The following is a 17,232-nucleotide window of genomic DNA, read 5'->3' as shown; positions in this document are numbered from 1 at the left end:
ATAAACCATAGTGGAAAAGAATAGGGAAAAATCATATTGGGTTGGCCAAGAAGTTCATTCCATAGCATCTCTCTCTCTATATATATATGTATATATATATATGAATATAGATAGATCTAAATATGCATGTGTGTGCTAAGCCGCTTCAGTCCTGTTCGACTCTGCAACCCTATGAACTGTAGCTCACAGGGTCCTCTGTCCAGGAAGGAAAAGAAGAAAAAAAAAAGGCAAAACTCCCCTCTCCAAACACCAAATATCTGAGTCATGAAAACCCCTTGCATTTATATCCTAGAAGTTTCTTACAAGGCTTCTGCTTCAACGCTGGGCTCTGGCACTGGAGTGATAGTAGAAGAGATGATTGGTATTACGCCTTCAGATCTTTATTTATAAGGGACTCTGGAATTCACCGCATCTGCCTGAGCAGGCTGGACACACAGCATCCTCCTGGTCCTTTATTGCCACCCACGGGCTGGACCGCAGACGCCGAGCTGGGCTCTGTCAGTGCGGGGGACCAGACCCCGCTCCCAGACCCCCAGATCCGGCAGGGCCGCCGGCTGGGGGGCCGCCCACCCGGGGGGCCGGGGCGTTCGCGGTGCCCGGAATGGCTCCCAGTCACCCCCGTCTTATTAATGCTTCAGTGTAGCATAAAGCCTCATTCATTATTCATAATAATCCAGTCAGAGGGCACCCGGAGACCTGATAAATTCTCACCTAAGTGACAACGGCTGACAGGGCCCGGGGTTTTATAGCCCTCCTCCTGCCTCGGCAAGGTGCGCTGGGCAAAGGTCCACCGCCATCCGCCGCTAATGACCAGGCTGATATACGAGCCGCTGCTGATTTCCTGACATCAAGGCCCGGCGGCTGAGACCCCCACCTGCAAGCCGGGGGCAGAGATGAGTATCTGTCAGACTGGAAAAGGCAGAAACAGGCCAGGGCGCAGGCAGGAATGGGTTAACTCAGAGCGGGGAGCAGGAGCCTTAAGGCTGGGAAGAAATGCAGAGAAGTCACCGGCCCAAACCCCACCATGGAACTGGTATAGATTTGGGATTGTGTCCACAGGCTTGAAGAAGCGGGGTCCTCAGTTCTGCAGACTCTATCCTTGCCAGAACCCTGAGGGCTGAGTGATGATGATTTTTAAGATCTGGTGAACTGGCTTTATAAACATCAATAATAAGACTTTGAAGAACTTGAATTGCAGTCTTCATAAAGGGCAGACACTTTGGAATATCAGTTAGTTTTCGAAGTTATCTTTGTTGTCACAGGATGTGAAGGGAAAGTTATTTGCTTTTGTTCAAACAGAACCTACCCTTTTTTTAAAAAAAATAATAATAATTTTTCTAGTGTTTAATGAAGGCAGAGTTTCAGTTTAGAAAGGTGAAAAATTCAGGAGATGGATAATGGTGAGAGTTGCCCCATGTGAAGGTACTTAATGCCACTGAACTGTACACTTAAATATGGTTAAAATAGTATGTTTCATATTCTGTAAGACTTTTATCACAATAAAAAATTAAAAAATTTTAAGTTGAAGTATACTTGACTTACAATATCATGTTAGTTGCAGGTATACAACACAGTGATTCAGCTCTACCTTTATATATACATATCTATACATATATATAACTTTTCTTTTTCAGATTTTTTTTCCCTTATAAGTTATTACAAAACATTGACTAGAGGTCCCCATGGGACCTACTTTCTTAAAAGCACATTTATCTTCCTCTTACTGTTGCAGATCCAATCACATGTAGGTGCAGTTGTTAGTATTTTCCCTTGGCTCTTTATATCAAGAGTGCTGACCACAGTGAAGATTTTCTTGGTTCACATTTTTTTCTTACCATTTTCACATGATATGTGTGTGTGTTTAGCTGCCTTGATTTTCAACCTTCTGGAGATTTTTCTGGCCTCAGAAATTGGATGCAAGAAAGTGAGATATAGCAATCAGGGTAGAGTGCTAGGAAGAAGCTCTTCAATTCTGGCTGGTCAAGATGCATTTACACTGTATTTCTAATAATAACAAGGGGCTTCCCTCATGGCTCAGTCAGTAAAGACTCGGCCTGCAATGTAGGAGATTACCTGCAATAGAAGAGACCTGGATTTGATCCCTGGGTCAGGAAGATCCCCTGGAGTAAGAAATGGCAACCCACTCCACTATTATTGCCTGGGAAATCCCATGGACAGAGGAAGGTGGTGGGCAACAGTCCATGGGGTCAAGAGTCGGACACAACTTAGTGATAAACCAACCGATACTAATATACTTTATCTTAGTATTTAATTAAGTATGTATATTTAAAAGGAGCTGTTCATGGAGACAATTCATCTCCACTCATCAGATTTCCTTAAGACGGGGATTTTTCTAAAAACCCTTGACTTTTTGCCCTACCCGGTCATTCACTTCTCCCTGGAGAAGACAGAGTGAGTTGACTGTTATTTTGGGAGGAGGAGGCAGGCATGTGACCCTCAATCCTGTTTTCTTCTCTCCTTCCAGGAGCTTGCCTTTCTCAGCAAGCTGCTGTCTGGTCAGGGCTTCCATGCAGCAGAGTTTCCAGGGGGCAAGTCAAGCACCTAAGAGAGGTCTGAACCTGGGTATTAGAAGGTTCTGTACTGGGAAGCCCTTGATGGCAGAACTAAGCGACATCTTCCAATTTAAATTTCCATCTGTAATAAAGCTGATATTTTCACTTCTTTGTGCATTACTTTTTGTTTACTGCTGGGCTTAGAATTCAAGTGGTGAAAACAGTAGTATTATTTACTGGTTGTTCTCAAAATCCCAACAGCATCTGTATTATGAATGGCCATTTACAGACAATTGGGAAGGTATAGGGCAGCACCCAAGGGACATAATTCTGTCCATTTAGTTGATGAGTTACCACTGAAAACGTGTCTTTCTGATAACTAGTAGACATGTGCATTGGATTTAAATGTTACTTAAATTGAGGTAACAAACTCACCAGGAAAGCAACTGGACAGCAAAAAGTTCTCAGCTGAAGACTAAAGTCTATCTGTAATTCTCCAAGTAGCATTCTGCAGGCCATTGTTTTTTCTACTTGCTTATAATCATCATGTGTCAGATATGATGTCTGTTATATTCTTGATTCTACTTGAGGAGCAAAGGCTTATTTTTGATCATTTTTATACTGTATCTTATTTGGACGTAAGAATCTATGTGAAAAATACTCCAGGACCACAAAAACCAACAAAATGGTTGAAAACTCTGAACCCTGGCACCAAGCAATAGATTTCTTTTTTCCCCCTATGGTTAGTATACTACTGAGCACATAGAAAACCTCTTACAAGTAGAAATTAGTTTTTATATTCACAGGTCAATATACAAGGAAGGATCTATAATCTATCTCCTCTCTCTGATTAGGATGATCTCAAAAAAAAAAAAAAAAACAACAAAAAAAAACCCACTATCACTTTCTTTGCTCTGCTCTGATAAGGAAGATGTGGAATCTATTTCCTCTCTCTTTGAGTCTAGAATGGCCTTGTGACTTTCTTTGACCATCACATGTGGTCAGTGTAAGGTTTGTGCCAGCCATCTCTGGGACTGGCCTTAAAGAAGCTTTATTGGACATTATTACCTACAAAGGTTAGTTACTTTACTTTTCCATGTGTTCAAATTTTAAACCCCTAACTAGGTTACACACTTGTCAAAGATGAGGACTATTCCTCTTTGCACATCCTCAAAGCCCAGTTAGGAGCTTGTGAATTGCTGGGAAGGCCCTAGCCGTGCGGTGGTTAAGAATCTGCCTTGCAATGCAGGGGACATAAGTTACACCCCTGATCAGGGAACTAAGAACCCATATGTGCCAAAACTGCTGAGCCCATGTTCGCTGGGGCCCAAGGACTGCAACTAGAGTCCCGTGCACCTTGACAAAAGATCCCACATGATGCAACGAACCTACAACTAAGACTGGATGCAGCAAATAAGTAAATAAATAAATCCTTTAAAAAGAGTTTGTGAATTGTAAGCATTCGGTAAATCTGACTGTTGATCATTGGTTACTGAAAGTATTTTATGTTTTTTTTATCTTAAAAGTGTATCATCAACTGCTTATCAAAATAATTGATAAGAAATTTGAGACTAAGAAATCTATCTCATATCTTCTCCCAATATCCCAATCAGCTGAGATATTAATGCATTCAGTTAAAAATATTTTTAAGCATATTCAAATCTCAGTCTTCATACTCATGAGTCCTTAACCATTTTCAAAGATTTTTGTCTAAGACTTTTACTTCTGTTTGTTGTTTTATTTTTATACCAAAAAAAGACAAAACCTTGAGTGCTCTGGAGAGAAGAGAGACTGTTGAAAGCACAAGGGAGTATTCTTTGCTTTTAAAGTTTTTATTTATTTTTAAATTTTTAAAATTTATTTATTTTTATCAGAGTCTAGTTGCTTTACAATGTTGTGTTAGTTTCTGTTGTACAACAAAGTGAATCAGCCATATATATACATATATTCCCTGTTTTCTGAATTTCCTTCCCATTTACAATAACACACTGAGTTCCCTGTGCTGTACACAAGGTTCTCATTAGTAACCTATTTTATACATGGCATGTATATAAGAGAGTGTTCTTGACAAGGATATTTTACTGCTTAAAAACAAGTTAGGTCAACAATCATGCAATTCAATGGAGAAATCACTGATTGCTTCTGATAGATGCTCTGTAGGTGAATGTTTTGTACAGAATTCTGTAGGCTTCTGGCCCTTTGGTGGAGAAAGGAGACGATACACTGCTGGTACACATGTGTTTTAATTCCCTTCAGAATTTTTATAGCCTCTCTGTCCCCTCAGGGCCTGAATAAACACAATAAACAAGGATAATTCTCTTTCTCATTCTACCCTCTCCCTCATTTATTAGGCTAATTAATTTATTTTAATCAGGAAAACTGCATTCTCTTTCAGTTGGGGCTCCAGGCCCTCTGGAAATTCTTTTTTTTTTTTTTTTAATTCTTGTTTTCAATGCTTTCCTTGAGATTTTCTGGCCTCACAGCAGCTTCTTTGGTCTTTTTTTCTGAGTGCGGGGGAAATGTGTCTTATGTGGGCAAATTCTATCCCTTCAGAATGTCAGTAGGAAAAAAAAAAGTTCTCCTGTTGTAGAAATAATGGCTAAAAGCGTATAGGGAAGAATTTTTACTGGGATTTCCTAGAGAGAAGAGTGTGGTCTTTCTGCCTGGGGGTTGTCCCCGTGTTGAGGGCATTGCTGCAGTCTGGAAAGAAAACCTTTGAGCTGAAGCTAAAAATCCAAAGCAGCATTGGCTGGACTCCCCAGAACTTAGACTTGAATAATCACACATGAGGATCCCAACCAAACAGGCTAACACAAGCTGGAGTGGTCAGTGGTGGCTTTCTGGACATCCACCCCAGGCAGACGGTGCATTGAAAGGTCCTCACCCTCGAGAAAGGGCTGAAATGAGCAGGGTCATCACAAGGCACTTTTGGTTTGCTGTGCTTCCTCTTCTTGGCTTGTTTATTACGAGCAGCGTCTCCCAGCTCATCACAGATGGCAGAAGTTCGTCTTCTGTGGGTACTGAGTGGACCCAGACTTTCATTGCCCATCCCACAACACAGAAAGCTAGAAGGAATAGAAATACTTCTTTTTCAAAGTCCCTGGCCCTGCCTGCAGGTGTAGAGGGGGCCGGTTTCATTCTCCTTCATCAAATCAACTACAATGTCTGAACATAAATCCACACCTGAGTTCCTTTCATGGCAGGTCCTAAGTACAGTTGTTCACACTTTGTGTTTGGGGGTGGGGGTCACTTTCTCAGAAAAGTCTCATTTTCCCAGTCCTTGCCTTGGACTAATAGTTGGTTACAAAGCTCAATCTCCAAGATGTCACACCTAATGAAAAGAAAGAGAAATCATAAAAGAGAAAGATGGCTGCAGTTACCATCCTGGGTCCCTCTCGCTCAGGCTCTGTAGATCCATCAACCAGTTAGGAGGCCAGGCAACCGCCTCTGCAGCTCTGGGTACCATCAACTGCTTGCATCACTGGGGTACCATTCATCAAAGAGCACTTCTGGAAGAGCAGTATCGCAGGGCTTGGCTGCTGATGGCGAAAGAAATCGAACCGTGTTTCCACATTCCTCGTCTATTCACTGCAGCATTTATGTCAATCAGGAATGTTAAAGGCTATGAAGTTTTAATTTATAGAGCAGAGGGCCTTTTTCTCCATCTTTGCCTGGAATCCCAGGCTGGGATACTTGGATATAAAGGAAGTCGAATGTGATAGGATGTGGAGAAAGATTGTAGGAGCCTGCTGGAGTTTTAGGCAATACACAACTGTTCTAAGCCAGATTCGGCCGCCGGGAGGAGGCTGATACCAGAGAGAGAATCCACTAGAGCAGATCTCTGGGATTTAAAAAAAGTCAGCGATAGTTGTCCAGACCAGAAGCAACGAGGGCAAGATTCTCGCCCTCCCTGCTTTTCTCCCTCCCTCTCTCCTGACCCCTCCCTCCCTCCCTTCCTCCTTTTCACCTTCCTTCCCTCCTCCCTTCCTCCTGATATATATATATTTCCTGAGCATCTGCTATATGCCCAGCACAGTACTATGCACCTGGTTTACCATGGTGAGCAAAATAAGGACAGAGTCCTCACAGAGCTTACATTTCAGTTCAGTTCAGTTCAGTTCAGTTCAGTTGCTCAGTCATGTCCGACTCCTTGCGACCCTGTGGACTGCAGCATGCCAGGCTTCCCTGCCCATCACCAGCTCCTGGAGCTTGCTCAGACTCATGTCCATTGAGTCAGTGATGCCATCCAACCAGCTCATCCTCTGTCGTCCCTTTCTCCTCCCGCCTTCAATCTTCCCCAGCATCAGGGTCTTTTCCAATGAGTCAGTTCTTTGCATCACGTGGCCAATGGATTAGAGTTTCAGCTTTCGCATCAGTCCTTCCAGTGAGTATTCAGGACTGATTTCCTTTAGGATGGACTGGTTGGATCGCCTTACAATCCAAGGGACTCTCAAGAGTCTTCTCCAACACCACAGTTCAAAAGCATCAATTCTTTGGTGCTCAGCCTTCTTTATAGTCCAACTCTCACACTAGCTACTGGACCACCAGGAAAGCCCCAGCCTCATGGAATCTTGACTTTTTTCCTGCCTCACATTGTATCCCTAATCACAATTTGTTTTGAAACGAATGGCCTTAAAAAAAAATTTCATCCCTGGAGGCCATGCTCTCTGAAACAATATGATTGCAAGATAGTAATTATCTGGTAAGTGTAACCAGCAGTAAAGATCAGACATCAATGGCAGAGGTTAAACATAACTTTAAATGACAACAAAATAGGGGCTTGGAAGACCTTGGTGTATTCAGCTAATCTCAATTTTCTTTTATATTTCTGGTTAAATAGACACAATCCGCAAAGGCTGTTGGTGACTTACTAAGTCTATTAGTCATTCTTTAAAATTCAGGTTCAGAGAGGAAAGACAGAAAAGCATCCTCCTATGACCACCATGGTGAACCCTCTCCATGTGGCTTCTTTACCCAAATCTGCTCCAGCCGCTGGTGGTCAGCGTACGGTCCCTAGAGGCCCGGTGTGGACGGGGACAGGCCCAGGGCATCTGCCACTCTCCCAGGCATTGGTAAGCAGCCCTTTGCAAGGTTTTATTCATTCATTTAGCACATTACTGAGCACCTTGTGTATGCCAAGCTCATTGCCAGAGTCTGAAAACAGAGCAGTGGACAAAGCAGATGAACACCCTGCCCTCAGGCAGTTACCTTCTGGTTGGACAGCAAACAGGGTCAATAATAAAAGCTACACTACATTAAATGTTGATTCTTGGGGATCAGTTCTTCCTGAGAGTTTTCCATTTCTGCATATCAGGGCTCTTTTAGCAGAAATTCCTGGCAACCTGGCTTAATGAACGATGGGGTAGAAAATAACACAACCTTGTAAAGCAGCTATACTCCAGTAAAAATTAATTAAAAGTAGTGGGTATTTGGAAATTCAATATACTGTGATCTCTAATTTTGTGTGTTTTAAATTTGCCATAATAAAAGTCTGAAAATAAACAGAAGATGGCGTCTATCTATGTATGTTTCTACTTACCTATTTAACAATTATAAATTAAAGAACAATAACATCCTTGAGGGGTTTAAACTGGCAAGAGTTAATGAAGCAATGATGTGCAGGGTTGGTGAGTATGTTGCAAAGTGAGTCTATTCGCTTTTGCTGCTGGTATAAGCTTAAATTTAATTGTGACAAGCAAACATTTCTGGAAAGCAATTGGAATATACAAGTCTTAAAAAAGTTCATGCTTTCCCACTGTCTGACTAAATGCTAATACAAACTTTTACCAGTTTTTATTTTGTTAGCTCCGTTTAGTTACACACAGGGATGGAGCAGCGCTTCACTGAATCAAATTCCATTCATGTAAAATCTGCAATGTCTCAAATACACCAGACTCAAGTGTACTTCTCCTCTGCCTGCATAGGTTTCATAAATTAACCTGTGGTTTAAATAAGATGACAGAGCTTATTTAATTTTAAAGACAAATCAGCTTAAACAAGCTATTTCCTTTTTTAAAAAGTTAAAATGTTAACATCAGATGAGTCTCTCCTGTTTATGCACTCAGAATTTAATACTATAGTTTGAATCATTCTTTTTTCTCTTGGAATAAATGCATTTGTTGCCAGGGAAATTCTATTCTTCATTTTGTTCATATCTTTTCAAACATTCTGTAATGCAAGATTACAAGCAATGTCATTTTTTTAAAGAAAATTTGCTTATCTTAAGGGGGGATTTTTCATTACATGTGTCCAATATTCTGTATTTTTTATCTGGCATTCTGGTCCTCGGATTTGATTATTCTCTTACTAGAGTTTTATTTTACAAATGAGGCAGAGAAGACAAAGCTATATTGCATTTATTTCCCAAATTGCAATAAGAAGTAACGACGCTGCTCGGTGGCACCGTTAAGAGAATTCTCACTGCCCTCAGCCCACAGTGGCATAAAGAGGGAGCTCTATTTATTCTGTATTATGATTTGAATTCTGTGTTGTTGTCGTGTTAAAGTCTCTTTATTACAGCTGGGTTTTGAATATCTTTCTCCACTCTATTTTTAATCCTTTCTCTTCCTTACCTTACACTTTTCTCTGTGGCATCAAGAGAGAGGTTAGTCTGTTCATGAAGCAACTTTAAAAAAAGCAGAGAGAAGAAGTTTTCTTTATGTTTCAGACAAGAGAATTTCATTCTGCCTTGGGTAAATAAAAAATTGAATCCCATCACCTTGTTTTGTGCTTGACATTTAAAGCTCTGAGTAGATTTCAAAAAGGGACTCCTTTTCCTAAGTTTTGAGGGCTATAGAATTAGAAACAAATATTTCTAGCGCCCACGATGTTCTTAAGAATCATTTTCCCTCTTGGGCTCAGAAAGTTCTCATGGGTTGAGTGTGTCACCCTCATACTTGGAGTATTTTTGAAAAGGTTTATGAAAAGGCAACACATAATTCATACATCTTCTCTAGAGAGAGATTTCTGTAGAAAGAGAACTGTTGCTTTTTCTTAAGGCCTAGAAACAACATTAAACTTGGGTTATGCTCTGGCTGAGGCCTGAATAGCGAAAGGGAAGCGAGCAGGTCATCTTGGCCGTGACGTGCCGCTAGGAAGGTCACCAAGGTTTGTTGAGCCGCTGGGTTCGCATGCCTGACTCACTGCCTCCTGCAGGCACTCGGAACTTCCTGGAACTTTTTTGCATGTGTTTTCACAAACATTTTTCCTTCAGCATCCTTTTTGGAAACTAAGCCTGAAGGAAGTCAATTTCCCAGATTGACTGTGCGAGTGTCTCAAGGGCCAGGAGAGAAGCAAACCTGCCCTGAAATCTCAGCCCCCAGTGAGGAGGGGCCCGCAAGTCTGAGGGCCTCGTCTTTGGGCCTTCAGACAAGAGTAGAAACACAGGGCCCTGAGCAACACTGATCCAGGGTCTGTCTCCCAACTCCAAATTCCGGAAAGGAAAAAAATGACTTAGTATCAATCAATGTGATCGCCAGTGTTTGCAAAGAAATGAAGCAGGTCAAGCTTTGATGTGGTGACTACGCACTCCCGCACGCAGCCCCCACCCATGGAGACCCCCGTCCACCCTCCTGGCCTAGTGCCCCCGACTTCCCGCTCTGCCCGCCCCTCACCCACTGCCTGAATTCTTTTTTTTGCAAACAGTACTTACCAGGCTTCTTGGACTTTTTCCAGGGTTCAGGTTAGCTAAAAACAAGTCAGTGAGAACAAATCCTCCTTCAGAAACCTTCCTTTTTTGATAGAATTATTATACTTAAGAACAGGAAAACACCTTAGATGTTCTGTTTCCATGTTTAGATAAATATGTTTAGATATTTGGGTAGATAAATTGGAGAAATATAGACTAAATGATTATGAAGTCACTATTTGTTGAACTCTGTACTGAAAAGATCACTGATGAACAGATTTCTATTGACTTGAGAGAATCTTCCCTAACATTATTAAAACTCTGCACACATTTAGTCATTCTTTTTATTAATGACTTGAGTGAGGATAGAATTAGCACCTGCCATATGTGGGCTCTGTTCTGAAGCTTGATATCTTTCTCGTGTGTGTAGATATTTCATTTTATTTTATTTTTAAGTTCATTTTTACTGGAGTGTTGTTGCTCTACAATGCTGTGCCAGCGTCTACTGTGCAGCAAAACGAATCAGCCGTACGTATACGTCCCCTCTTCTTTGGATTTCCTTCCCATTTAGGTCATCTGTGCTACACAGTAGGTCCTCATCAGTCATCTGTTTTATGCATCGTATCAATAGTGTATACATGTCAATCCCAATCTCCCAGTTCATCCCACCACCACCCCCTGTCCCCCAGTGGTGTACATACACTTGTTTTCTACACCTGTGTCTCTATTTCTGCTTTGCCAATAAGACCATCGATACCATGTTTCTAGATCCCACCTGGAAACATTAGTACACGATATTTGTTTTTCTCTTTCTGACATCCTTCACTCTGTGTGACTGTCTCCAGTTGGTATCTTTTAACTCATTTAATCCTCATTTGGCCCTGAGGGTTGGATATGATTTTTAGAGGTTATTATTCTGTCCAGTTACAGATAAATTCTACCCATCTGTAGATGCTGTTAACCACTAATGAGGCGTCCTGTGGAACTAGGATTCTCCACCAGAAGAAAGAGGAATAATCAGGAGGAGGTGGTGCTGCTCCGCGGGCGTCGGGACTCAGCAGACACGGTGCGGGCTTTCCTCCCTGAGGGCTTAGACGCTGAAGAATCTGCCTGCAACGCAGGAGACCCCTGGAAGGTTCCCTGGAGAAGGGAATGGCTACCCACTCCAGTATTCTTCCCTGGAGAATCCCATGGACAGAGGAGCCTGGCGGGATGTGGTCCGTGAGGTCGCAAAGAGTTGGATACACCGAGAGACTAACACTTTCACTTCCTCCCTGACTCTTAAGAGACAACTCAGCTCACCTGGCCATCTACCAGGTGAATGATTTCTCTCTCCTGATTCCACATGCGTCTCTAGAAACCATATGCACGATTGAAGTGTGGAATCCTAGTTCTACAAAATAGCACCAAAGCAATCTGCAGGCAGGCTACAATTCTTGAGGTCACAAGAGTCGGACACGACTTAGCGACTAAACCACCATCAATCTGCAATAAGGCTCAGCAGGGTTTGCTTTCACTGTAGGAAAAGAGAACGCAGCCAGGGCAGAGAGCTTCAGTGCTGTGTCAGAGCCTCAGGGGAACTGGACATTTATCCTGTGCTGAAGTCTGGTTTGAGGTCAGTCTTTCTATGTAGAGGCTGAGCTAGGACTATGTAGGGACCATAACATAATAGCTTATGACTAGTGGATGTAGCTAGAGTAGGACATTGAGGTAAGGGTTTAAAGAGTTTGGGGACAGACATAGAAAGCAAACATATGGTTACCAAAGGGGGATGGAATAGGGGAATGGGTAAATTAGGAGGTGGGGATTAACATATACATACTACTATATATAAAATAGATAAGAAACCCACTGTATAGCACAGGGAAGTATACTCAAAATTTTGCAATAACCAATAAGGGAAAAGAATCTGAAGAAGAAAAAAAAAATATGTATATATATACACACATATATACATACATATATATATACACACATATATACATACATATATATATACACACATATATATACATACATATATATACACATATATATGCATACATATATATATACACACATATATATACATACATACATATATACACATATATATGCATACATATATATATACACACACATATATACATACATATATATATACACACATATATATACATACATATATATACACACATATATATACATACATATTTATATACACACATATATATACATACATATATATATACACACATATATATACATACATATATATATACACATATATATGCATACATATATATATATACATGCATAACTGAATCCCTTTGCTGTAGACTTGAAACTAACACAACATTGTCAACCAACTATACTCCAATAAAAAAGGTAAAGTCATTACAGAATTAAAAAAACAGTTTGGGGATATAAACTGGCATTTGATCTTTTCTATGGAAAAGTTGATGAATCCTTAGGAAGCTTGTGGAATGGGCAGTGAAGTTATTTGCAACTTACCTTCCTGAGTAAGAGCTCCCTGGAGATTTAAAGTTAGGACGGTGCAGGATACTTATGTCTTGCCCCCATCAATGGTAATTTGTGTAGGTAGTCTTCATTCTCAGGTTCAACTTCCCAAGACATATTAAATGAAGGAATGGAGATATTTTAAAACATTCTTAGTCTTTAAAGTGAAGTTTAACCAATCAAACATAAAGCGAAGTAAGCCACGTGAGTACAGAATGAAGCTGACTGAATGCTAAACTCACTCGTCAAGGTTGCAGAGGGGGAACCCATGTCAACATCTGATGCTTCATTCGACTTTCATCAGAAAGGTAGCTCGGCGTGGTGGCTCCAGAGAGACCTGATGCTTTTTGGGTGAGGCTGATGAGCTATATTTTAGAGCAAGCAAACTAACAGCCCTGCTCTTGACACTGAGTCTGACTCACATTAATTCATGCATCCATGCATCCACCCACTGATCCATCCATCGATCATCCATCCAATAATTAACTAATTTGATTAATAATTTGAGCAAACTGTGTTTCTTAGGGACTTTGTTTCTCTTGAACAAGACATGAACAAAGGGAGAAGCCAAGCTAATTCAGGCCTTCAACTCCTCAAACAAGCCATCTCACCCTGCCATTTGCCAAAAGCTTGTGCAGCTAAACCCAGTTGTATATAATTGCTGGGAGCTTATATTTATGTTCAACTTTAGGCCAAAAGGATGACTTTCTCACCTGGGGAAACAATTTCAAATGATTATTTAGTGTAGGCCAAAAAGATCATGTAATGATAATGGGAAATTAAAAAGAAGAAAAGACTAAGTTGGACACATTTTTATGTTTGATAGTCATCGATAATCGTTTCACTAAAAATGCAAGATTTGGGTCTTGCCTTCAATTAAACCGTGAGCTCCTTGGGGACAAAGTCTGTGTCTCGTTCACTGCGGTCTAATCATATCCTGTGCAGGCCTAATCATTTCTCAGGTGTCCAATAAATAGTCCTCGGTTGACTGAAAGTGTGACATACGTTGCTGTTATCATGGTAAACTGAGCATAATCCTTCTGAATCTAAGTATTTTATGGAGACATTTGTAAAGGGCGATGTCATATTGTGATGTAAAGTCATAGGGTGATACGAGAAGGATGAATGCATGATGCAGGTAATAGGAGGCGGATACGTCTGCTTCGAGATGGGAAGGGCTTGACATGGCAAAAGGCGTGGCTGGGGTTCAGTACAGGCTCCCCCAAGATCTGGCATCCGGACATTTCGGACATCCTAAGGTGAAGGCGTTTAGGAAGCAGCAGGAGCAGGAAGGGCACTCTGACCGGCCTTGCCCTCCCCTTCTTCCCTGAGAAAGGTCATGAAACTCCCGCGTGGAAGGTACCGTCCCTGCACCAGGAGGGGACACACTCTTCCCTGCAGAGACAGGGAGTTTGGGGGCTGAGAAATCGGTGTCAGTAAACCTCGTTAGACTCACCCTCGTCTCCCTAGTTACTCCTCCGCCATTCACTCCCCGTTGCCCAATCCTCTGATCTACTTAACAGTTCTTCACAAATTTCTTGTCTGTTTGTCTTCCTGCTCGGGTCATTTCTTGGGGTCTTTATTCTGTGGTGAAAGCTCTCATGTACTGTAAAAATGCATTCAAATTTTTACACTTTTCTCCTCTCAACCTGTCTTTGTCAGTTTAATTTTCAGGCTTAGCCAGGGACCCTAGGAGGATCAGGGGAAACTTTTTCTTCCCCTACAGGATCTTCCAGACCAAGAATCAGAGAAACACCAGAGGGGAAGGCATAGCATTAGAAAAGCACCGCTTTGCAGGGCAGAAATAGAGATGCAGACGTAGAGAACGGACTTATGGACACAGGTAGGGAAGGGAAGGGAGCAATGAGCTGAGACAGCAGCACTGACTCATGGGAAGCTGCTGTGTAACACAGGGAGCTCAGCTCGGTGCTCTGTGATGACCTGGGGGTGGGGTTGGGGGAGGTAATACATGTGTACATACAGCTGATTCGCATCGCTGTGGAGCAGAAACTAACACAACATTGTAAAGCAAGTATATCCCACTTAAAAAGAAAAACAGCATCCTTTGTGCAAATCTCAGCCAGCGGTTTCACTGGAGCCTAGGCTGTCTGGAACGGGGTGGCTGGGAGCACAGGGTTGAGTTAGGAAGCCGCTTGGCAGGGGCCGGGCATGTCACAGGAAGGAGTCTGAACCTGATCCACAGGCACTAGGGACGTGGTTTAACGGAAGAGTTTAAAGCTAATTCTCCAAAAAGGGTAAAATCATGACTCTGATACTGGTATAAAAGCGAGCACATGTTAAGGATTTATTTAACTCGTGGGGGAATCAGACAGATGTTAGAACTGATTCCTAAAAGAAGGCAAGAAACACAAACTTATCTGGAGTAAAGGAATGTTGAAATGAATGCATAACAGAGAGAAAACTGGCCTCCCAGAGCTAGAGAAGGCAGGTCGATTGAATCACCATCTGACAGGCCAGAAATGTGCATATCTGTCAGTAACGCAAAAGTTACTCTGCTTAAAAGTAATTCAAAAATAATGAAGAGGACCTCCTTGGTGTCCAGTGGTTAGGGCTCTGTGCTCTCATAGCCAGGGACCGGGTTCAATGCCTGGTCAGGTAAAAAAAAAGAAGTTAGCTCCACCCTGACATGGCAGTTGTTTTTGTTGGTTGGTTTGATGTTGCTCTCTGAAGTAAAAGTCGCTCAGTCGTGTCTGACTCTTTGTGACCCCAAGAACTATGCAGTCCATGGAATTCTCCAGGCCAGGATCCTGGAGTGGGTAGCTGGTCCCTTCTCTAAGGGATCTTCCCCACCCAGGGGTCAAGCCCAGGTCTCTCGCATTGCAGGCGGACTCTTTACCAGCTGAGCCACCAGGGCAGCCCTGATGCTTGTCTCTACTGGAGTGTAATCCCATGAGATCAGGTTTTTAGTTTTATTTACAGCTATGTCCTGGCACACTGGGGCCTCGATAACTATTTGTTAAATTAAATAATGTGGCAGATTTCAGTAACGCCAAGGACACTGTCTGACCTGCTTTTCTGGAGGTAGTTTCAATGGGCAAGTCAGGCGCCCTCACCTGCCCTAGCACCACGGATTACTGGAACTTTATCATGGGAGGTGTGAAATTACAGAGAGTGGCCCTCTTTAATGGGGGGAAAAATACTTTCAGAAGTGTTTGCTATTTAAAAAACATACTAAAATGAAAAACTAGCATTGTAGAATAGGAGCGTATCTTTAAACGTGAAACTTCAAAAACTGTAACCTGTTATTACAGGATAAAATATTTTTTATTCTATGTCTGCTAAAGGGAAAGAAAGGAAAACTTATCTGTTTCTGTTGTCGTTTATTCGCTAAGTCGTGTCTGACTCTTGCAACCCTGTGAACTCTAGCCCACCACGCTCCTCCGTTCAGAGGATTCTCCAGACAAGAATACTAGAGTGGTTGCCATTTCCTCTTCCAGGGAGATCTTCCCAACTCAGGATGGAGCCCAGGTCTCCTGCTTGACTGGCAGATTCTTAACCACTGAACAACATTTGTTTACCTTAGTATTAATAGTATTAATAGTCCTAAGTATTAATACTTAGTACTAAGTCTTAATTTACCTTAGTATTAATAGTATTAATTTGTTTGCCTTAGTATTAATAGTATTCAGTTCAGTTCAGTTGCTCAGTCGTGTCCGACTCTTTGTGACCCCATGAACCACAGCACGCCAGGCCTCCCTGTCCATCACCAACTCCCTGAGTCCACCCAAACCCATGTCCATTGAGTCGATGATGCCATCCAGCCATCTCATCCTCTGTCGTCCCTTTCTCCTCCTGCCCTGAATCTTTCCCAGCATCAGGGTCTTTTCCAATGAGTCACCTCTTCACATCAGGTGGCCAAAATACTGGAGTTTCAGCTTCAACATCAGTCCTTCCAATGAACACCCAGGACTGATCTCCTTTAGGATGGACTGGTTGGATCTTCTTTCAGTCCAAGGGACTCTCAAGAGTCTTCTCCAACAACACAGTTCAAAAGCATCAGTTCTTCGGCGCTCAGCTTTCTTTATTACCTTAGTGTAAATAAGTGTCTTCTTGAACATTCATAATAAAGGGCCACCAGAAAATAATGAATGTATCATGAAGTAATTACTGGATATAATCTATCACATTCATATTCAGTTCCATTTTTCTCTGGAAACTTCTGTAACTACTCCAGCACAGTACAAGGCATTTTTTCTAAATCTATATTTCTAAAGCTCAATTTCATTGAGATAACATGGCACTAAATTAAATTCATTAATTTAAAAATAATCTAAAGTCTCATCTTCCTAGATAAACCTAATGGTATACATATTTTCGGTGCTGTTTATTCATTTAGTTTTTTTTTCAAGTGAAGGACCATGTCTCATATTATTCTGGTTCTTAAACCTTAAATCTGGCTGTAGCATAACTGATGCTTAATTCAGAATACTAGTAATAATAAATACCATTATTGACACTGTTTAAAAGGCTATAAATTAACTTTTCATGACTATCTTATTTTTTTAATTAGTTTATTTATCTATTTTTTAACTTTACAATATTATATTTGTTTTGTCATACATTGACATGAAT

This window comes from Giraffa tippelskirchi, chromosome 5 (assembly GCF_054371585.1).
Source record: "Giraffa tippelskirchi isolate mGirTip1 chromosome 5, T2T-mGirTip1v1.2.pri, whole genome shotgun sequence".
NCBI classification, from domain to species: domain Eukaryota; kingdom Metazoa; phylum Chordata; class Mammalia; order Artiodactyla; family Giraffidae; genus Giraffa; species Giraffa tippelskirchi.
Note: the sequence above shows the minus strand (reverse complement) of the source record.